Below are 23,318 nucleotides of genomic sequence, written 5' to 3' on the forward strand. Positions count from 1 at the left end.
CATGGGGTTTGGGGGCATGAGGAATATATGAGGTGAAGGATTGGTATCTGAAGCATTTAAACCGATGATAAGGACAATTCGGGCAGCAAGATTTCTTGGGCCAGTACCAAAGTCATTACTGCTGTGAAGGGGCAATATAGAAAGAGCAGAGTGTGCCTACACTGTGACAGCCCTGCCCATTTAGCTTCAATTTCTGCAACCCATGGAGGCTCCCTGCACAATTAAGAGTCCTGGAAAAGGAGGGTTCTGAATCGCACAGGGTGCTTCCACGAATAGAAAAAGGATCACCACTTCACTAGAACATTTTGGTGAATTTTCATGAGGACTTATAAAAATAATTTAAAAATCACAAGCTGATGTGGAACTGAACTTCAGATGGGGGGGGGGCAAGAAACTGTAATTGGCATGTTCACACATACACACACAGCTGAAAAAAATCCATGCTGAACACAACGCCAAATTATACTCTGCCCTAAGCAACAATAATTTGTCATGTATGGACCTTTCGGTTTGTTTTCCTCAATTTAATCCACGGCCCTTCTCTCCCAAAGTGGGGAGCTGCAAGCTGGTTTACAAACAGGAGCAGAACTATTTCCCCATGACACAAACACTACTTCCTTCCATTAATTGCAGAGGAAGTTTACTGCACTTTTGTCGCTGGTTTAGGCTTGCACCAAGTATTGCACTAAGGGAAAAGTCTGGGGCTTTTCTGTCATTGGCAAGGCCCTAAGGCTCACCAGGCAGGAGTGGGTTTCCTCCACTGCTTCCCCCGCCACAACTTCCCGGTGGCCAATTTGAATGCGGAGCCCTACATACAACACATCCTCCTTCTGTGAGATAGTTTTAACATAGTACCTCCAGGCTCTACCGTCCCAGAATGCCGTGCGACACCCTGGCAGTAGTTCAGCTGAAGACTAAACATTTGGCTCGCTGACAGCAGAGCTGCCAAGAGTTGGCAACAGGAGACTCAAAGGGAAGCAGCAGGCTGCTAAACCCTTTCACATTTTTAATTAGATCCACACACCCATGTCTTTGAGCTATCATAAATATACAGATGACACAGAGAACATTATTTAGGGGGTAAAACACACATGCACACACACACATGCGCGCGCACACATTGTGCTGTGGTATCTCTTACCTTATTAAAATAATTTACCTACAGCGAGGTGGGGGAGGAGAGGGAGCTGTGTGACATTTCGCACCGATCGCTGCCTGTGACTACCGTACATTTTATCCTGCCTGCCTTGTATGTACGCAGGTCTCTGGAATAACTGACACCTAGACTTAGGAGCTGCAATAGCATCGCCAGGAGAGGGCATTATCAGCACCAACTCTAATATGTAATTTCCCAGCAGAACGATAGATCCAAGCTTTAAGTATTCTTGAGTGTGTGCCTTGCTACAGTGATATTGTTGTTAATCCTCCTTATTCCCTTTCTCGCTCCTGCTATCCGAACTTTCCCGGAGACACTGAAAGGAATGCAGGGGATTGTAATTTTTTTTTTAGCTTTCCTCCGGAATCCCTGCTCACACACCTTACCAGATCCTTCCTTTCTTTCTTTTATCTCCTTTCTGCAGAGCTTGCCCTCTCGGAGTTAGTTTCAAGAAGAGAGTGCTTAAAATCAGTAGGGTTTTTGAGTGACCTGTGTGTTAATGTCAATGTGAAACTTCTTAGAACATGACAGAACAGCACAAGCGGCTCCAAATTAAATGTCCTTTGAATTCTAACTGCATTGTCATCTTCTTGCTTTCTCCTTGTTTACTTGGTTTTCAAACCATGCACACTTAATATAGGGCATGTTAGGATTGACACTGGAGTTTTTCCTAAATTCAATTTAAAAAATGGGGTTTGTGTCTCATGTGAAACATATTAAGAATCTGAAGGGGAAATGTTTGTGTGGAGGGAATGTTCTTGCAAAAGTCTCAGGATATTCATGTGTCTAAGTGCTGCCAAGTGGTAACCCTGCACCCATGAGTGCCTGCAACAGTGTTGGGGAAGTTTTGACCTGGAGCTTCCATCAGCCTTGACCAGCCAACGTCAGGGATTATGGGAGTTGAAGTCTAGCAACATCTAGAGCAGTGTTTCCCAAACTTGGGTCTCCAGCTGGTTTTTTTTGTGGACTACAACTCCCATCATTCCTAGCTAGCAAGACCAGTGGTGAGGAGGGATGGTGGAAATTGTAGTCTGAAAACAGCTAGAGACCCAAGTTTGGGAAACACTGATCTAGATGGGGATAGGTTCTATCTCTCTGGCTTATGTGGCCACCAAGCTTTGCCTGAACTGAATTTCAAAGTTACTACAGAGATTCTTCCACAGGCAAAGCATCTTGGTTATATAGTTTCAATAAGGCCAGCTTGTTTCCTGTATTTCCAGGCAATTGTGTAAAGCAAAATTGCAATGAAATTTGGTAGCCTCTTCATGGAAACATTTGGGAATTTTCAAAGTAGGCCAAATGAGTTTTGATAGGAATCAGAAACAGTATGGAGGTTTGGGGGAATTTGAGGGGAGGGGAATACACCCCATCCCTGGTTAGTTGCCAGGTTTGCCTGAAGCAAATTTCAGCACAAACTTGAAGGTTCCTCTTAGTGCAGAGCATTCAAATAATCCTGAAAGAAACCAAAATTACAACCACCTGCTTGTCCATTTTTGATGGATAGGTTTCAATGTTTGCTGCCTGAGTGAGGAAGTAGGCTTAGATCACTCTTGGGGGGTATTCCTTGGACTCAGCTGATTGGAGCAATTGCAAGCCTGTGTCCTGGTGACTAGCTTTGTGATCTTTTTTGAGCAGTTATGGGCTACCTTCACTTCTGGAAAATTTGAGAAATAATATGCAAGGCTCCATTCTTTAGTTTCCAAGTTGACTTCAATGTACTAGTTAGGGTGGTCAGTTTTGCACTCACTGTCAAAAAAGAAAAGAAAAATGCATCACCCCAAAAAGAGGAGAACAGAGGACACTGATAGGCACAGAATTCACAAATGGTGATTTATATTTATAGATGCCAATGGGAAAATAATTCCTATAATTTAAGGACATAAATAGTGCATGCTGCCCTAGAAGAGAATACTGTGAACAGGTGACCACCTGTAGATGAGCAACTTCAAGGTCCCTGCTCTCCTTTTTTTTTTTTTTTTTGGTAGAGTTCTTTATCTTTTACCCTCTTTAAATAGAGTACACCTTCAGAGCATTGTCCTCTGTTATCCTTTCAGAATAGAGGGTTGTCCTCTTTAAAGCAGTATGGTGTAGCCACCATAGCGCTGGTAGATATTTAAAGCCCTAGTGCTGATAGATATTGAAAGTTAAGCAGGGCCTTGTCACGCCACCCCAATATTTCCTACTTCCTTAGACCAGCAGATTGAGTGTTGATCTGCCTCCCATCCTTTGTGTCAGCAAACAATAGTGCCCTACAGGACAGGTTGCAGATTTGTGGGGCTACAAATAAAATTAAAGAAGCTCATTTTGTTGCTGCCGCTGCTGCTGTTTTGACCTGGAAAGCTGACATGCAGCGTAACCTTGCATCTCCCTTTTTATGAAGTCTTCACATCGCTGTTCTGAACAGAAACCGTAGCTGTATCATCAACCTGCAGCAAGAAAGAGACAAGCACAAAGCATGTTTGTTACTGGGACCCCCAAGGGGTTGAGTTTTCCTTCTTGTACTTTTCCTAATTTTAAAGAAAATTTAACAAGGAAATGAAATACTTGAAATGCTGGGAGGAGATGAAGGATCACATGCAATCCCGCCTCTGAGCACAAATTTTATAAATAGACACTCTGGCAAACATCAAAGAAATTGCTGCAGAGAGAAACTAACTGATCATGTATATTTTACATTGCCCGTTTATTCTGAACAGAGTTAGCCCCATACTGCCAGTTAACTCTGAAAGAGCAAGTAAAACACTGCCCACTTGGGACATTAGAAAATTCTCTTCTCCTTTTCCCCCCAGACCATATGTATTCTTCCTCCAATCCATTAATTGAACATAGACACACTTTACATAACCTGTATACATAATCTGAAAAACATGGGCAAAATGAATTGACCTAAGCTAATGAAATATTCCTAGAGGCATCTAGAGGCAAGGAAACCAAGGGCACTAATGGGACAAAATAAAGTAGCTGAATGTAAGAAAAGCCTTGGTGGATCAAGCCAAAAGCCACTGTAGCCCAGTATCTTGTTCTCACGATTGCTTCTGTTGAACTCATTCCCAACTTTATGAAACCTTTTTCTTCTGAAAGAACGCAGTGAAGTTTGAATGCTCCCGCAGAAAGAGAAATGTGTGTCCCATTCTCCATTTAGTTAATCATGTTCTCTGGAACCAACATGGCAGTCACGTTCTAAACCAGGGATGCCCAACTTCTGCATTCTTGAGGGCCACGCCTATTTCCAGACGAAAAGGAACCAAAAGAGTATTTTGTCATCCAACCACGTGTTGTTTGACTCTATAGCAGGTGTGGGGAAAATTTGGGTATCCAGAATTCTAACTCCCCTCAACCCCAGTGAGTCAGGGATGGTGAAAGTTGTATCTCATTGATAACTGGAAAGCCAAAGGTTCCCCTCACCTGCTCTGTAAGAAAGCTCGCACCACCCGCACACACCCCTAAACACATTATTTCTCTACCGTTTGGAATGGTGACTGAAAGGAAGATGGATTTCAGACCAAGATGGAGAACTGAGGCAGTGGAGAAGGCCAAAAGTCAGAAGAAATGTTAAGAGTGTAATTAAGTCTTGAAATTGGAGGCAGGGGGACTCTCATAAATCCTTAGAACCATGCTGGTTCCCTTCCACCCCAAAAGGATGCTAAGGAAGCAGTTGTTTCAGTCAAGATATTTCTGAAGTGAAAATTGCATAGGTATTTCTTTAGCCATAAAAAAAAATGGAAAGGAAACAGGGAAAAGATCTGCCTCTAAATAGTAGATGTCTGTTTCTTATTATTAAAGATGCAAAAACCAGGAGCTAATTTCATTGAGACTAAAACAATTTATCCCTCTGGCTAATCTCTTGCTGGAAGGAAACCGTCTCAGGTGGGTAATGTTACTCAAACGAGTAACATTTCATGCATTGACCATCATTTGACACAGAGGAAAACAGTAAGCATCTAATTAGTACCATGGAAATCTGGCTCACATATGTGTAAGCGCTGAATTCTTTAAAGAAACCATACTGGTTATGAAGCCTTGAAAATAAAACATACGAGACTGAAAGAGGCTCAACTCCTTCTCACTTTTTAATTTTTCTTGAGGGAAATAATCTCCTTTTTCACATTTGTAATGAAAGGGGCAGAGTTTAAGGCTACAGAAGAATTTTGTATAAGTCCACATTTTTCGATGACCTAACCTAATTTGTGTTGGAAATGCAACAGCAGAGATCATTCCGTATGTAAGTAGAGAACTAGCATGTGTGGCTTTGCTTTGTTTCATCTTCATCAGAGATCTCTTCTTGTGTTCCCATGTATAATATGTGTTTTATCTCTCCCCAAGATACTGAGGGAGGGAATCAGACAGTGTCAACATAGGGAGAAGAAAGATGGACAGGTAAGCATTGCCATGTCTCTCTGTCCTTGGTACCTACCCTGGAAAAGTTGAAGAAATAAGCAAAGCAACATAGAAGGCAGCTTTGGCAACTCCACCCAAGCAATCTGGGCAGCTGCCCAGGGCCCTGGCACTGCGAAGGGGCCCACAGGCATCTTTCTGCATGGGCCCTGACACAGCTCCTTCTGTCAGGATGAATGTGAACGACACAGCAGCTCACAAAGCCAAATGCAAGAACAAAAGTAAATTATCAGCGTGCCCTGAATCTCTGATGCCGTTCCAAATCTTGGACCCCACTGGCAACAGAGGCTGAAATTTTGAAGGTCTTTTCCTCAAGGCCCATGGATTCCTGGAGCTGGGCCTTATAGGAGGGCGGGCAGAGAGGGTAAGGAAATCCAATATGGAATCAATGGAACAGTTACTGCTTCTTCCATCTATGCTAGGACTAAGAGTAACAGATGGACCACACGCTGCATCCAAGACGTCAAGGCCTTTCCTACAGCCACCACAGGGCAACTCACCATGAGCCAGTTATTGTGGATGGAGACTGCAGACCATGAGTTGGCCCAGTCTTGCTTTAAGGGGCCTGGATGCCTAAGGAATGGATTGCTGAACCACCTGTTCAGTGGAATGGTGAGCCAGTCAATTGCCATTCCAGCATCAAAAAATGGCAGGGTAACATGAGAAATGATCATACTGCGTCTCATACACTCCATTTAAAGCAGGAATGGGAAAGCTGTCTCCAGATGTTTTGTTGGATGACTACAACTCCCATCATCCCTGACTATTGTCTGTGCTGGCCGGGGTCAATGGAAGTTGGAGTCCAACAAGATCTGCCTGAAATGCTCCTTTGGATGTTACTTATAGTGGCGCAGGAATAGTGTCAACATAACTCTTTCCAGCTTATTGTAACAGTGGTGGAAGTCCATGTTGTGTGTGTGTGTGTGGGGGGGGGTACTTCACTTTCTACATCAGCCTAGACACTTTTGATTACAGTGGTAACTCCGACTACAGACTTAATTCATTCTGGAGGTCCATTTGTAACCCGAAACCATTCTTAACATGAGGCACGCTTTCGCAAATGGTGCCTCCTGCTGCTGCCTCGCCGCCGGCGCACGACTTCCGCTCACATCCCAGGGCAAAGTTCGCAAAAAGCGGCATCTACCTAGTGGAGCTCATAATCCGAAGCATTTGTAAGGAGGGCAGTATGTAACACGAGGTTCCACTGTATTCTTGTCATGGATGTCTGGTGTTTTTTGAGCAGTGCGAGAAGTAGTCACATGACAGGCACTCCCATGCCTCTAAAAAAAATGGACCATAGAGTTGGAAGGAACCGTGGGGGCCATCTAGTCCATACCCCTGCAATGCAGGAATCCTTTTTGCCCAGTGTGGGGCTCAAACCCCACACTGGGGTTTCAACTAGAAGAAGTAGGAATTGGACCTGGAACCTCATACAAGCAAAGCATGTGCTCTACAACTGCAGTTACCAGTTATAAGGAAGACCATAAAAAGATCCTGGTGGACCAGGCCAATGGTCCATTTAACCGAGCATCCTGTTGTTGCTGTGGCCAGCTGAATGCCTCTGCGAAACCTGCAAGCAGGACCCAAGCACAAGAGCACTCTCCCCTTCCGAAGTTTTCAGCAACTGGTGTTCAAAAGCATCACTGCCCGTGGAGATGGAGCACATGGCACATTGATGCACCACCCAGATCTAGTTTCATTTGGCTTCTTGCTGCCTTCCAGAAGGCAACTGGGTTGTTGTTGTTGTTGTATTTATTTCAGCTTGTGACTTGCTTATTCTTTATGAGCCACCTTGTGCTGAACATCACCAGCATGTTTTAAATATTGTAGAGGACAGGGCCAGATTAAGACCTTTACAGGCCTTAAGCACTTAAAGGATTTTGGTGCCCCCATTTATATATCTAATTCAGCCAACATGACTAAGATAAAAATGGTCGGCATGGCGTGGGGGAAAGGGGTGTTGTTACATCTCCTGTGGGTGGGAACCACGAAAGTGTCTTAAAGATTGGAACTTGTATTCCTGCTGTAAAGCACTGAGGAGTTCCTACAGAATGTTTCAGCAGACATTTGCCCCTTTCCAGTATTTTTCTTCTGGACTAGGAGGATGAGGAAAAGAAGGTTACTAAAGTCCCTCAGTAAAGGTGACAAAGAGAGAAAGAGAGGAAGAGAGAGGAAGAGAGAGGGAAAAGGCAAATAAATACCATCAGAAGCTGTAGATTACATCCGCTTAAATAAAATAGATAATGTGTGCCCTGAGAGCTGACCTTTACCATACAAAGGAAGGTTATATTTCAGAGCTTATTTCCTTGCTGTGCTTATTTGTATTGAAAGTAATGTCGTTAATGCACAATGAAGGGTGGGGGAGGGAGAGACTTGACTACCCTCAGTATTTACTGCATTTCTGTTCTCAGAAAATGCTCCGAAATGCCACCGTGATAGCGAAGGTGGCTGAGGTGACTGTTCCCCCTGGAAAGGGGGAGAGTTTTCCAGGTGAAAACATGCATTTTCTCCCCTGAAAAGTTGCTGGTGTTTCAGACTACCTTTTATTCAGTATCACCTTGCCTTTTGCACTGCGTTTTCAGCACAAACGCCCCCGCTCCCAGTTTGGACTGAGAGCAAAAAGTTGTTCCTCCAGTGCTCTCCTAGACCAGACCTATTTATTCTCATTAATTATTATTTCAATTTGTGTGCCACTTTTCCAACCCGCACCCCACTGAAAGAAGCAGCTCACAACACAACCATAATAAATGGATAATTACAATAGCAGTCTAATGCTAATTCCTAATATGACGATCCAGATAAAGAACTCATTTTGATAATACGGACATGAAAGCGTTCTAAAAGAATATTAAATTGTTCAGGTCCACGAGTGCACCATAAAGAGACTGGTTGAGAATAGACCATCAATCATTAAAACACATCAATTAATATCAGTTCATTAAAATATATAAACCGGAATCAGATATGATAAACATTTCCAGAGGAGTCAGATTTTGTAACCAGCAACCAGCTGGTTATGACAATAATATAACTTGGCTCAGTTGGTAGAGCATGAGACTCTTAATCTCAGGGTCCGAGACTCACATTGGGCAAAAGATTCCTGAGTTGCAGGGGCTTGGACATCATGGTCCTTTCTAACTCTATGATTCTATACCCCAAGAATATTTAGCATTTGCATAGCACCTATCCTGAACTTTAAATGTTCTTCCCTATCAGCAATCTGTACAACTGTGTATGGTAGACCAGCCCTGGAAGGAATCACAACATAGGCAAGCCACAGTTATTTTTGTCTCTACCTCTACTCTCTCACCTAGAAAATGAGGAAGATAGAGTAGAGGCAGAGACAAAAATAATTGTGGCTTGCCTATGTTGTGATTCCTTCTAGGGCCGTCTTTACCCAGGGTGCAAGGGGTGCGGGGCACCCGGGCACCAAATTCTAGGGGGCGCCAGGCACTCACCACTGAAGCCTCCTAAGCACTTAACTATCTACCTGTTGTGAAATAATAAATAATTTTGATCAAGCTAGAAGAACAAAGTGCATATATACAGTGGTACCTCAGGTTACATATGCTTCAGGTTACATACGCTTCAGGTTACAGACTCCGCTAACCCAGATATATTACCTCGGGTTAAGAACTTTGCTTCAGGATGATAACAGAAATCAAGCTCTGGCGGCGTGGCAGCAGCAGGAGGCCCCATTATCTAAAGTGGTGCTTCAGGTTAAGGACAGTTTCAGGTTAAGAACGGACCTCCAGAACGAATTAAGTATTTAACCCGAGGTACCACTGTACCTAGGTATTACCGAAATGTATACCTACTGTTTCACTAAAGGACTTTCGACTTTGTGCGCTCATTTACCAAAGATGCGCCGTGCCAGCGGTGGTGCTTCTCATTCACAATGGCGGCACTTGTCAGACTCAACAACGGTGCTTGTCATTCACAACAGTGCCATGCATGCAAAATTGGGGCGCATCATTGCACCCCAGCGGCACATATGCTAAAGACAGCGCTGATTCCTTCACACTCTTAGCTGCTTTTATACAGGGCAAAGTATCCTCTGGCACACCCCATCCTAAACGGGTCGGCCCCTCCATATGGATTTCTCTGGCAGGCAGATATGAGCTTCCCTGTTAAGGGCCCCCCTCCCCGGTACCCCACCCCTCTGGGAACTGCAGGATATATAAAATGGCAGCTGGCAGACCCAGCCCAATGGGTAGGGGAGGGATTGCATACACCCCCAAATTGGAAAGCACCCCAATGAAAACACCTCTGTCTTCACGCTCCCCGCAACCAGATATTTTGTTTTGAAATCCGCACCCAGTGAATAGCCTTGCTAAACGGAAGACGCTGGGCATTCAGTGGGGAGAGGAAATCCAAGTTGCTCACTTCAGAGGCTGGGTCCCTTTCCTGCTCATTAAGTGGCTGGAGCATGGAATGCGCAGCTCTTTCACCAAGTCCTCCGCTGTGGTGCCCTCTGGACACTGCGTATTACCAGGTCTCCTCTGGTGGTTTCAGCACTGTGTATTATTTGAGGGTAAGCTAATCCCACAGCAATTCATCTCCGTCCAGGTATGCGCATACCTCTTTCCCACATAAAGGCATCTGAGTAGCTCTTTGAAGTCATTACTGACCCTCAGGGGGCAGAGGAAGGCCCTGCTGCGCTGTTTGTGCTTTTTCATAATGTATTAAATGTTCCCGATCATTTCCTTTGTGCGGACAAAGACATAATGAAGCTCGAGGCTGGGTTCGTCTGCGGAATTCTGCCTTCTGCCTTTACAAGTGAAGAAGCACAGCTGGCAGGAGGAGAGAGAGGGGTCCAGAAAGGAAGGACGCTAGGCGATAGGATGGGCCAGGCGCTGAAGAAAGGGGGCAACTGGACTCATTATCGGTGCCCCCCTTCTCCACGAGATAGCCTGTGACATGTTACAAAAGCATCCAAGCCAGAGACAGTGGTTGTCAGATTGTTTTAGAGATCAGGAGTGGCATCTGAAATTGGCCTGCATTGCAGGGGAACAAAATGTGACATCAAACTCAGCCTGTGTACGCAGCCCTGCTTGACTGCATAGGGGTCTTGTGTTGGGGAGAGGAGAAACGTGAGCTGTCTTTATAGATTGGAAGTACTTTCCCTGCACCACTTCCAGGTTCCTTGTCACTCATAATATCCGATGAAATGCTTCATGAACCAATCATGCAGCTGCCCTGAAAATCTTCCAGAGGAGCTGTCAAACACCCTATTAACACACTTACTGACACTGGCCACAGATGACTGTCTTTCTAACATGCCAGACTCAAAGTATAAATAGTTTTGTTGTAGGATTTACTCAGCACAATTGAATATTAAAGCCCTAAATAAATAATGCCGCATTTTTACTTTAAAACATTAAAAATGAAAATCTGTATGGGCTCAGCTCAGGAGAATTCTTTCATTTAGCCAGAAGATTTAGACATGTCTTGATTGTTCACATCTAGTTGTGGGGAGCAGAATGGATGTTGCACACCCACATAATATAAACTCCGGTTTTTAGATGACTCCAGCACAAACTTTTTTCACATAGCCAAACTACTAATAGTCACTTCTCCTGAAGCAGCCACACTGATCTTTAATATTCCATGACCAATCCTTCTCCCCCAGAAGTCGTGATATTTATGAACATCCCATGACACCACAGCACCTCAGCCTGTCATTGTTAGTCATTCTGCCATTCTTTAGAAGGAAGTTTAAGTTGTAAACACACAGGGGCACTGCTGTTTGACGGACACCATTTCAGTATAGGACTCCTTTCATTTTAGAGGGAATTAGGAGAATTTTCACACCAAAGCTAATAGGTGCAATAACAATTGAGGGGGGAAAGAATATTGAGTTAAATTTTTAATTATGCTGCAATCCTATACTTTCTTGGGGGAAAATTCTGTTGAAATCAGTGTTACGCATTTCAGGATGAAGGAATGTGGTTAATAACATAGTATTGATATGAAATATAGAAATGTTTTGATTGGTAAAAGTGTAATATGGGAGACAGAGCTACCCCCATCCCGCTAATCAGAATTTAGTTCTCACATCCTTTCTTTTTTAATATTTTTTATTAATTTTGGAAATGTATAATTGAAATTAATTATGATTTGGTGTGATTTGATATTGTAATAATGTGGCCCATATTGCAGTGTTATTAATGAAAAATAATAATTCTCACATTCTGTGCCTCCGTCCCACAAATGTATTTCTAGGTGCCCTCGTTGTTTTGAAGGGAGGCTTTTCAATCGCCATCCCCTCTATTTTGTAACTACATTTAAAGTTAATAGTAGCCTTTAGTCCAACCGAACCAGGGCACACAATAATGATTCAATGCAAGTAAAAATTCTAAGCAAATGTGGGGCTTCCTTGCTAGGTGAAACACCTGGAGATCATGAGGGGAACAAAGAGACTTTCAGTTGATTGTCAGCATTTTCCAGTGAGGTTAAAAAATGTGACAAGATGGTTGCCTAAGGTTTTGTGTTAAAGCAGGGCTGAGGAGAAGCTGTGGAACTCCAAATGTTGTTAGACTCCAACTCCCATCAGCCCCAGTCAGCATGGCCAGTGGCCAGGGATGATGGGAGTTGTAGTGGAGGACCAAAGTGTTCCCACCCTAACTAGAACTTTGAGGTTCTTCGTCAAGTGAGTCATCTGAGAAAGCAGAATAATTTTTAACTCTCTATTAATATTAGGCAGCAGACACCTTCATTGCACTGTTTCTGGCACCCGTTGAAAGCTTTTTTTGTTTTGTTTAGACAACCCTGCCCAGCTGTATGTGTGTATATAGTTTACTATTTTCAAGGTCTGTTTTTAATGAATATTTTATATTAGCTTATGTAAACAAGCTTCCTTTTTTATTAACTGCAATAAAAATCCAGCAAAATAAATAAAATATAAGTGCCTCCCCTAATTCACCACCAAAGAAGTGTTGGATTTGGGGCGGGGCATTGCCAGCTCGACATTAAATAAAACTGCAGAACTTTCTCATCCCAAAATAAACAGACAAACTGTTGGTCTTTCATATTTTTTTCCTGAGTAAGAGTCTTCAGGCTTACAGCCACCCATTTAAAACACATTTTGCCCCCAAATAATTTACAGAGCTAAAATCCTGTGATTCTCTAAGAGCTGGATGAGATGTCCATGTGCCTTAACTGTATCGTGGGTACGCAGCCTGGGACTGAAATGAATCCATGGAGGCAGTTGCAGAGAAAATTGTGAACTCTAGCCAAGTGACTCCAGAATTATATTTCTTCCCCTCAACTCTCCTGTTGTTTATTTTACTAGGGGGCAAATGAAGTACACAAGTGCTTAAGCCCCGAGAAGGCATTCATTTCACATCTCCCCCCCTCCTCAAGATCCAATTTATTCTATTACTAAATAGTGCCAAAGGTAATGTATTTAAAAGAGATGTTGAAGTGATCAGGTTAAAATTTATGTTCACTAAAGGAAAGAGGTGGCTTAATTGAATTGGCGCACTTAACTCATTAACCCTTTGCCTCTAGGACTAATAAGGATGAACTCCTCGTTGCTAATAATCACAAAGGTACAAAGTTGCGCTTTTCATCCCTGCTTGGGAAAAAAGCGAGAGGGAGGGGAGGAGGCATAAAAGGGAGGGAGGGGGAGAGAGAGAATGAGAATATGCTCAGCCGGATGGACTTTGCTTGCTTGTAAAATCTTGAAATGAATTGCATGAATATGAATTCTTCCCATTTGAAGTGCAAGTATATTGAGGAAGTTGGTACCTTTCCTGGCAGCCTAAATGCATTGCCAGCCACAGAGGTTGTGTGCCCCATGCTTGTTTCTCTGGCTCCACCAGTTGCATGCCCTCCAACATTTCTCCGATGAAAATAGGGATGTCCTATTCCACAATCATCATCATCATCCTTTTATTATTTATATTCCACCCATCTGACTGGGTTGCCCCAGCCGCTCAGGGTGGCTTCCAACATATATAAAACCATAATAAAACAATAAAATTAAAAAGCTTCCCTATACAGAGCTTCCCTATACAGACAAACCTAGACAGCATCTTAAAAAGCAGAGACATCACCTTGCCAACAAAGGTCTGTATAGTTAAAGCTATGGCTTTCCCAGTAGTGATGTATGGAAGTGAGAGCTGGACCATGAAGAAGGCTGATCGCCAAGGAATTGATGCTTTTGAATTATGGTGCTGGAGGAGACTCTTGAGAGTCCCATGGACTGCAAAAAGATCAGACCTATCCATTCTTAAGGAAATCAGCCCTGAGTGCTCATTGGAAGGACAGATCCTGAAGCTGAGGCTCCAATACTTTGGCCACCTCATGAGAAGACTCCCTGGAAAAGATCCTGATGCTGGGAAAGATGGAGGGCACAAGGAGAAGGGGACGGCAGAGGACGAGATGGTTGGACAGTGGTCCCAAAGCTACCAGCATGAGTTTGACCAAACTGCGGGATGCAGTAGAAGAGAGGAGTGCCTGGCGTGCTCTGGTCCATGGGGTCACGAAGAGTCAGACACGACTAAAGGACTAAACAACAACAACATACAGAGCTGCCTTCAGGTGTGGTATAGTTTTTTATTGCCTTGGCTTGGGGGTTGCATAACTCCATACCCTCCAACACTTCTCCTATGAAAATAGGGATGTCCTAAGGTAAAGCAGGACAATCCAGGATCAAATCAGAAATGGGAACAGCTTCTGTAAATCCGGGACTGTACCTGCAAAATAGAGACACTTGGAGGGTCAGCAGCTGTGATGTGGAAATGCAGGGACAGCCAAGCACTGATAAGGAATGAAATGAAAACACTGGTACATAAATAAGTAGGACCTGCCACACCATGCACTTTAAGGGCATTGTTCCCCCCAAAGCATCCTGGGAACTTTGGTTTACTCCTCAAAGAGATAAAATTCCAAGTATCGTTAACAAACCACAGTTCCCAGGATTCTCTGGGGAAAGCTGGCTTTTAAGAAGCTCAATGAGGACATTCTTCCCCAGTGTGGTGAGATGTATTGGGTTCTCCCTCCCCCCTTTAAATTATGATAATTATTTCTAAGTTGGCATCTATTAACATAAATTAGCATATGCAAATTGGTGTCCTCTTTCCGCCTCCATTTTTAGTGATGCATTTGCACTCCTTTTTTTGGCAGTGTGGAGATTCAACTTTGATATAACTAACATTGCAAAAATAAAAGACGCCAGTACCTCTGCTAAATCTTGCCCTCATCAGATTTTGCTCTGTCCATCTCTGGTTTTTAGCAGAGCACCTAATATTTCCAAAGATGCTTTCTGCCTGCTAGTATCTCTCCTGCGCCTGACTTACTTTCTGAAGATTCTCTAATTATATTTCCTTAAATCAACCTTTAGCCTGTCCCAACGCTCAAACGGCTAAGCTGTCACAATTAATGCTCCTTTCAAAGGGCATCAAATAAAAAAACTTTGCTTCCTGACAAAAAGGGAAAAATCTATAAGCTGAAACCAAAATGTATTCCATTAGAGAGCTACAGAGAGAATGAACTCCAATTAAGCTGGACTTAGAGATCAAATTCGCATTTGGTAGGTCAAGTTGAAAATCAGGATATTTTCTCTTCATTCAAAACTGATTTATGAAAAGTCTGGGATTCAGTGTCCCCAAAATGTTGGTCTTTGGGGGGAAGTAATTTAGGGCCAAACTACAGTTGACATTGGCAGGGCAATTCAATACATGCCTACTCAGAAGTAAATCCTGTTGAGTTCAACAAAGTTTGCTCCTAACTTAAACAATGTGAAGTTGTATCTTCTCTTTTTTAAAAAAGGAAAATAGCATCTGCTGCTATCAGCCCCAAATCAGAATTGGGGCTTTAACCGTTTCCTCTACACTATGTTCCCAACAATTTTTATATTTGGCTGTCTGCATGGGGGGGGGGTGAGGACTTTTGTCAGAACTGAAGCAGGAAGGAAGGATTAACAGTCTTCTTTCTTTGGCGATCACTCGTAGCTGAGTAAGATTGTCATCCATAAACACAGTTTTAACAGTGAGTCCGTAAGTGACTGTGGAGGCCAATTCTGGACCCACACGTCCTTCCACAGTGGGGACATTGGTTTCCGGGCGGGAGTTGATCAAGGTGTGGATTTGTCAAGTGTGCCTTCCTCTTATCACATTTCTCCCTTGCGTCCTGAGTTTCAGTGACACCTTTGGTAAAGGCTGTTCTCCAACTGGAGCTCTCACAGGCCAGTGTTTCCCAGTTGTCAGTGTTTATACTACATTTTTTAAAGATTTGCCTTGAGAGAGTCTTTAAACCTCTTTTGTTGCAGCTCAGGAAGGAAGGATTAACAGTACCCCCCCCCCCAATGTTCCTGATTTGGAGGCCATGTTTCCAGACATTGAAATCAGAAAAATACAGCTACATGCAACAGGCAATAGCCATTCAGGTTATATGCTAGGCATCTTCAAATATCTGAAGATCTGTCACATGTAAGATGGAGAAGGCTTGTTTTCTTCTGCTCCAGAAGGGAGGACCTGAACGAATGGCTTTGAATTAGAAGGAAATTACGACAAAATGTTGAGATGAACCTTCTGATGGCAAGGGTTGTTTGACAGGGGAACAGACTCCTTCAGAAGGTGGTGGATTCTCCTTCCTTGGAGGTTTTTAAGCAGAGGTTTTAAGCTATCTGCCAAGGATATGATAGCCATGTTCAAATATATAAAAGGATGTCACATAGAGGAGGGAGAAAGGTTGTTTTCTGCTGCTCCAGAGAAGCCGACACGGAGCAATGGATCCAAACTACAAGAAAGAAGATTCCACCTAAACATTAGGAAGAACTTCCTGACAGTAAGAGCTGTTCAACAGTGGAATTTGCTGCTAAGGAGTGTGGTGGAGTCTCCTTCTTTGGAGGTCTTTAAGCAGAGGCTTGACAACCATATGTCAGGAGTGCTCTGATGGTGTTTCCTGCTTGGCAGGGGGTTGGACTCGATGGCCCTTGTGGTCTCTTCCAACTCTATGATTCTATGATTCTATGATTCTTTAGCTGTGCTTCCTGCATTGCAGGGGGTTGGACAAGATGGCCACTGAGGTCCCTTCCAACCCTACAATTCGTTGAATTTCCAGGAACACTATTAGTGTCAAATGTAGCTTGGCTCTCAGTGGATCACACTATTTATGAAATTGCCAACTGGAGGTTAGTTCCAGACTGAGGAACATAGCAATCAGCCATTTGCCAAGTCAGACCATTAGTCCATCAAGCTCAGTACATTGACAGGCAGTGGCAGGGGACATTCCCAGCCCCTCCTGGAGTACCAGAGATTGAAGCTGGGATATTTTGCATGTAAAAGCAGAAGCTCCGTCATTGAGCTATGACCCTTCCCAAATGGCTTAGTCATGCCTAGTGTCAAACCATTGAAATCAATGGTAATCATAACACACTTAAGTGTTATTGATTTCAGTGGGTTGGCTCTGAGCACGGCTAACTCTGGATCCAAGGTAAAAGAATAAAATTATAAAGCTTAACTTTAATTAAAGGGATAAGGCGGTCACAATGGGATGGATTCAACTAAGTTGTTGGGCTAGCAGAAGCCGCAGGTCCTGTTAAGGCGCAGATGGATCACCTTAGCACAGCATTAGAATCCCACCCACTGCTTTCATGTGATCATGGGCTCGAAAACATCTGGAATGAGAGCCAGTGTGGTGTAGTGGTTAAGAGCGGTGGACTCGTAATCTGGTGAACCGGGTTCACTTACCCGCTCCTCCACATGCAGCTGCTGGGTGACCTTGAGCTAGTCACACTTCTCTGAAGTCTCTCAGCCCCACTCACCTCACAGAGTGTTTGTTGTGAGGAAGGAAGGGAAAGGAGATTGTTGGCCGCTTTGAGACTCCTTAGGGTAGTGAAAGGTGGGATATCAAATCCAAACTCTTCTTCTTCTTCTTCTACCCCTGCTTCAGAAATTCTGAAGAAGTTTTTATATACCCTGTTGGAAGCCTCCCAGAGTGGCTGGGTACAAAACAATTATGATGCTACTGCTATGAGATCGCTGGCTACAGAAGCAAAGAGGAGCAGAAAGTCCTCATGGGATGACAATATCCAGCTGGCTGTTTGCGTTACAGGTTTCCTGCCCAACCAACCTGCCGCAGGTCCCTAGAAGAGGCATGGGAACGGCATGGGCGTTGCTGAACTACAACTCCCATTATCACCGGCCACTTCCTTTCCAGAGGTGATGGGAGCTGTACTTTGGCCACATCTGGATGGTTACAGGTCCCCACACCTGCCCTAGAGCTTCAGAGGTTATGGGCTAGATATGCTTAACGCTATTCTCAGTGCTTCATTCAAGCGTAAGTTTCCACAAATCTACGAGGCAGCAATATAAACACAAAGGTGTTGCCTGCTTGCTGGGAAAATATGTGCTCTTTCTTTTCAATTGAGAAAGAGGATTTGCACGTTTGCAGTAGGCCCTGTTGAGCCCGAGTCTCTCGCATCAGAGCTACTTCCCCTTGCCAACCTCTGTAATAAACACAGGGGGGGCCTTCAGCATCATTATTATCATCACCTTGTTATTGCTGCTTCCTCTCCCCACCATCACCACCCCAGAACATTATGATATATTACCCCATTTCAGTGCAATTTATGTTATTACGTAAGTACTTCAAATGACAAACTCAAGCATACCGGGGTATCCCTGCAAAGCGCCACGTAAACCGTAAATCATATTAGGATAATTTGGAGCCTTGAAAAGATTCAAAGGTTTCAGAGTGGCTCAAAAATATAACTTTCCGCTCTGCATGCTTTACACGACACCACCTTGGTTTGGCAGTGTAGAAAGAGCAAAGATCGTCAACATATCCAAGAACTGTCGATCACTTCCGTTTTTCATCATGTTTAATTTTTTATTTCCATGGCTCATGACTCACCATTGGTCCACCTGCCTCAGTACTGTCTACACTGGCTGGTAGCATCTCTTGAGGGTTTCAGACACAGAACATTCCCAGTTCTGTGTGGAGATGTCTGGGATTGAACCTGACTGGTATTGCTACAGACTGTGTTTGGGGGGGGTGTTCCCTAAACCCTCAAAATTAATAAATGCTAGGATTTTGATTATTTGGGATGTGAAGGGGGAAATATAAGCTGCAGAGGAATTCCTGGGCTAGTTTATGCAAAAATGACCTGGCTAAGCTAGGGCCATTAAGGTAAGGTTACCAGACGTCCCCGTTTCCCGGGGACAGTCCCCGGATTTACAAATCAGTCCCCATACAAAACCCATTGAAATTGAAAAGTGTCCCCAGGTTCACTGGGAAAAAAATCTGCTAACCTTACATTAAGGAACAATAGAGTGTTTCAGCACTGGATAAGGTATTACCCAACTCTTGGGTGTGCAGGATGACCTGGTCTGTCTCCCTCATGGCCGACTAATGAGGATCCTCAGGTGAGTGGTTGGCAGGATGGTTAAAGCTGCAACCCTAAACACTTAGCAGGACAGCCTTTGCTAATTTGGGATCCTCCTGACATTTTGGACCACAACCTCCATGAGTTCCAGCCATGCTGCTCATGGGAATTGTAGTCCAACAATATCTGGAGGGCAGCAGGTTGGCTGTACTAGGGAGTACACCCTCCTTGGAGACAGTGTGGCTTCCTTCCAAATAATCATACACAAAACTGCACAATAAATACAACAACTTGTACTGCAAGGTTGCACTTGTGGCCTCAGATTTCCAAAGGAGATTTCTCTGAATGTCCCTAAAAGAAATGCATTGTTCTCTTTCTCACTTCCTTTTTCTATATGCATTTCTGTCAAGGGCCACTTAGTTTTTCAGTATTTTGCACCAAGAATCGGGAGGAAATCTCTTTTCCATTGAAATGCTAATGGGAGAGTAAACTGTATAATAAGACTGCATCCCCTTTGGGCTCACATATAATTTACACATAAAATGAAACAGCACATGCCCTTGTTTCCTAGCAAATTTGTTTAATTATCTTTCTTTAAAAGCTTTCTTTTTTTCAATTAATTTTCAATATCTTTTTTTTAAAAGGAATACAAAATGTCCATATACCTGATAATTAAATAATGTTTGGGGAATAATTAAATTATCTAATAAAGGAAATTTGTCCGGCTATGTAACATAACTAACACTGTGCAATGCTTTTGCTAATATCGCTTCATCACGAAAGAGTGTTAACAAAAAACAAAACAAAAAAAGCACCCTTCCAGTGTTCTGGATTTCAGTCTAGCAGAGACTGTGCTAAAACTATGAAGTTTCTTCTGTCACAGTACTGGAATGAGAGAAGACCCTGTTTGCTGAAAGTCTCCCTTTCACCACTGATATTAGTTGCCAAAGTAAGGGCACCGTTGGTTTGTATAGCCCTACTCAGTTGCTCTTTCTTGCAATTAGAATCCCATCGGGGTAGATTGGGGCTCAGCTTGGTGGTCACACCTGAGCTGCCATTACATCTCCTGCAAGCCCCGCCCACCATTCTTCAAGTGGAAGTTCTGAAGTGGGGACATGAGCTGCTTCCCAGGCGATTTAGAATCCTGGGGAACCAGAGTTCCATTGCATGCAGGGAGTCTAACTTTGGCCACATTCACACCATACATTGAAAGCACTATGATGCCACTTTATACAGTCCTGGCCTCCCCACCCCCCAAAGAATTCTGGGAGCTGTAGTTTGTGCTGAGAGTTGCTAGGAGACCCCTATTTCATTCACAGAGCTACAATTGCAGAGTGATCAACCCCTCTTCCCAGGAAACTCTGGGAACTAATTCTGGGAGTGGAAGATGCCTTGACAACTCTCAGCATCTTTAAGAAACTGCAGCCCCCACAATTCTTATGGGGGAGGTTGTGGCCATACAAAATGGCATCATAGTGCTTTAAATGTTGGCACGAATGTGGTCATTGACTCTTCTCTACAGACCTTCTTATGGAGGGGGGCAGGGTGGGACCAGCAGGGCATGTGTCAGCAGAACTCTTTACAGCATGGGTGGGGAATGGTGGCCCTCCAGATGTTGTCATACATCATCTTCCATCAGCCCCATGTAACATGGTCAATGGACATGGATTATGGAATGTCTTGGGGGGTACTACCTCTGGTGGGGGACACGCCGTGCTCCTTCTGGTCCACCTTTGGTCCTCACCCTGCACTCAGATCTCACTGTGGCTCCTAAAAGCTGTCAACATCATCATGTGACAGCAGCCACACAAATGGATTCGACTGGCAGGCTAAACCAGGTGAGGGTAGTTGATGGGTCTCGAGCCCTTGATGAGTTAGGTGCCTGTCAACCTGGGAAGATAGCCCATATAGGAGAAGGAAAACTCTGATCTGAAAACTCCACTGCCTTGTAGGATATCTTCGGAAGAAGGAGAGGCCAAGGAGTAAACCCTGGAGTGTTGTCCCTAAGATGATTAGATAGGGCCTGCAGCCAAGCTGGTGCCAAATGTATTGCTCTGTTTTCCTTTGAGCCACATCAGCAAGGCCAAGAGGGAGTCTTGTTGTCTGGGCAGCCCAGGACTTTCATACACACTGCCCATGGTTATGCCCCGGGGAGGTCACTTGGGTGCTGCTAATGCAATGGTTTAACTTCACACTCCATTGTCTTTTGAGACAGACAGATGCTAACAGTCCAACAACATCCTGAAGGCCACAGGTTCCCCATATGGGCAATAAGAGGGTTGAGAAACAATGGTGCCTCAAATGGGCTTGTGAAATGGGCAGAGGGAGAAAGAGAGGGATTTCACTCAGCCCTGGTTTTAACCCTGGGAAGAAATGCTCCGTCATTCCAATGAAGAGTCAAGTTACTGGATTTTGTACCTGAAGAAGCTACCAGGCAGCCCCTCATACAGAAGTACTTGAAACTGACTATTGTAGTAGTCAGTTTCAAGTGCTTTGCTGCCGGACATACCATACAAGGCATGCTGCAGTGCTGATGGAAATGGGCAGTGTATGCAGTCCAGTTTCAAAGGAGGCCTTAGATAGTCAGGGGAGCTGCAAGCACAACATCAAGTGTGTTAATAATACTAGCATTTAATGTGGTTGGGAAACCATTGGCGACTAATGTGCTGTGTAGGAAATGACAGGCAATATCTCTAGCAACTTAATTGTACTAGGGAGCCTGGCAAAGGGTAAACACAACAGCAATAATGTCTCAAAAATAAATATAGCTGTTGCGTTTGTAAGGGAAGCTTCATTTAATCGTTAAGAGATTAGATGTTCACAGCAGTGCATGAAATACAATCGGGTAATTAGGGGCTGAACTTCAAAAGTTTATATTGTTCCAGATGACATATACTGCATGTGTTTATGTATGTGTGCACTGGGCTCAGAAGCAGGGTCCTTTGTTTTTTGCCAGGTTTTCAGAGAGTGTGAACAAAGTAAAGAGTCCATGATTAAATGGGCTTCGGTCAAGCTTGAACAACTTGTGAGCCATCAAGCTGAGTGTCACCCAGAAACCATGCACTGTGGTGTGCTGATCTTTGACAATACTCTGCCATGTTGTTGTTGTTTATAGTTCCAAGCAGCAAAAACAAGATGTTTGTTGAACATTCCGGGCCGCTGTAAGCACATGAAATGTCTGCTGGATTAGACTAACGAAGATCAAGCTAAATCCCCCATTCTCTTTCCTGCATTGGCCTCTTTGAAGCTTACAAGCAAGTCATGAAACAAGGCCCTTCCGCCGCTTGATTGATTCACCCCGAACAGTAGGTGTGTAAAGGTATACTGCCACTAGATTTGGAGGGTCTATTTAGCTATTCAGCTTGATGACTCACCTATGACCCAGGGAATACCGAAAAGCTCACTGATTTTCTGAAGAAGGCTCAATTTATTTAGAATGCAAGTCTCACTCATTTGCCCTATTTATAGAATCATTGAGTTGTAGAGTTGGAAGAGACCATGAGAACCATCTGGTCCAACCACCTGCAATGTAGGAACCTTTTGCTCAATGAGGGGCTCAAACCCACAACCTTGAGATCAAGAGTCTCATGCTCTATCTTTATGGTTTCCCATGTTTGTTGCCAACCCCTCCATGTGCACCCACCTCCATGCCAGATCAGGTGTTTGATATGAGACTGTAAGTGTTGCTTTTTAGATTTCTCCACTCATTCTCTGAAGAACTGCATTAGCTCCTAACACCTAAAGTAGCCCTGAATTCTCTGTGTCACATCCATTTCCCCATAGCCTGGGAGTAAGGCTTTTCCATTGGCAATTACAGTGATGGGGAACCAGTGGCCCTCCAAATGTTGTCAGACTCTAGCTCCCATCATCCCATCATCCCTGCCCATTTGCCATTATGGCTGGGAGATTGAGTCTACTTGTTCCTCATCTCTGAGCTACCAGATGTACAGCTAGATATTTCTCCAGAGCCTTCTCCATAAGGCAAGGATGGGGAACTTGATCTGACTGGCTGTCCAAATACTTCCTTCCCCTACCCACCCTTTGGGCTAATTTTGACTGGTGGGTGGGTGGGGTCACCCAACTGTCAATCACCTGACATCTTTAAGGCATCAGGTGACATATTGAAGCTAAGCCCCTTTGAAGGCCAGCTGTCAGCTGGAAGATACAATTGAATACAAACTGCTTGCAAATAGATTTTTATGTGCAGGGGGAGTACATCTTATACATACATATGCACATGCACATGCACATCTCTCTCTCTCTCTCTCTTGAGTATTAAAACAGACCACAGAAATGTAATTAAATACACTTGGGTCATCATGGCACAACTTTACCAAGTCAAACAAGTATGTTCACCAATAATAGGAGGGCAACCAAAATGGTCAAAGGCCTGGAAACGATGCCTTATGAGGAATGGCTAAGGGATCTGGG

General features: G+C 43.9%; 2 long non-coding RNA genes across 2 annotated transcripts in view; one reads left to right on the forward strand and one right to left on the reverse strand.

Annotated features, from left to right (window-relative positions):
- The window catches only part of LOC310677901, a 92,657-nt gene that overhangs the window by 61,472 nt on the left and 7,867 nt on the right, over nt 1–23,318 (forward strand). The window contains exon 3 of the long non-coding RNA XR_014511500.1: nt 22,003–22,192. This is a non-coding gene — a long non-coding RNA (uncharacterized lncRNA). The remainder of the gene's footprint in view (nt 1–22,002; nt 22,193–23,318) is intronic.
- On the reverse strand, nt 2,973–6,136 carry LOC310670962. The gene is made up of 2 exons (XR_014507658.1): nt 6,052–6,136; nt 2,973–3,582 (listed from the first exon to the last, which is right to left on the reverse strand). It is a non-coding gene; the product is annotated as an uncharacterized lncRNA (long non-coding RNA).

This window comes from Podarcis tiliguerta, assembly GCF_965153285.1.
Source record: "Podarcis tiliguerta genome assembly, chromosome: 1".
Lineage (NCBI taxonomy): Eukaryota > Metazoa > Chordata > Lepidosauria > Squamata > Lacertidae > Podarcis > Podarcis tiliguerta.